A 409-nucleotide genomic window follows, 5' to 3' on the forward strand; every position below is an offset into this window, starting at 1 on the left:
CGAACGGCTGTGTGGTGTTTAGCTGCCAGACAGGTTAAACCACAACAATTGAATAGCCTACTGTTTAGAGAACTTGGACAGAAGAGAGTGAGATAGATTTTATGAGATCTAGATTTTGTCTTCTTCAGCCTGGAGGTGAAACAGTGCAAAGATCCCACACACCAAGAAAATTATTCCCGGTTTTAGGGGATTTGATTTTTCGTAAAATTTAATGTCCTTAATTGCTGTCCAGGTCCTGGGAACATAATGGCATATTAAAATGACCTAATTAAGGTACTTAAATATGATTATCTACATTTTGTCTCTCAATTTATGGCACCTAATGTTTCCCACCATTTCCTCAGTCCAGCAAAGTCCAGTAAGAGTACCATGCTTGGCCCAGTAAGTATTCAGATTCAGGTGCATAAAC

This window comes from Oxyura jamaicensis, chromosome 1, assembly GCF_011077185.1.
Source record: "Oxyura jamaicensis isolate SHBP4307 breed ruddy duck chromosome 1, BPBGC_Ojam_1.0, whole genome shotgun sequence".
In the NCBI taxonomy this organism is placed as follows: Eukaryota; Metazoa; Chordata; class Aves; order Anseriformes; family Anatidae; genus Oxyura; species Oxyura jamaicensis.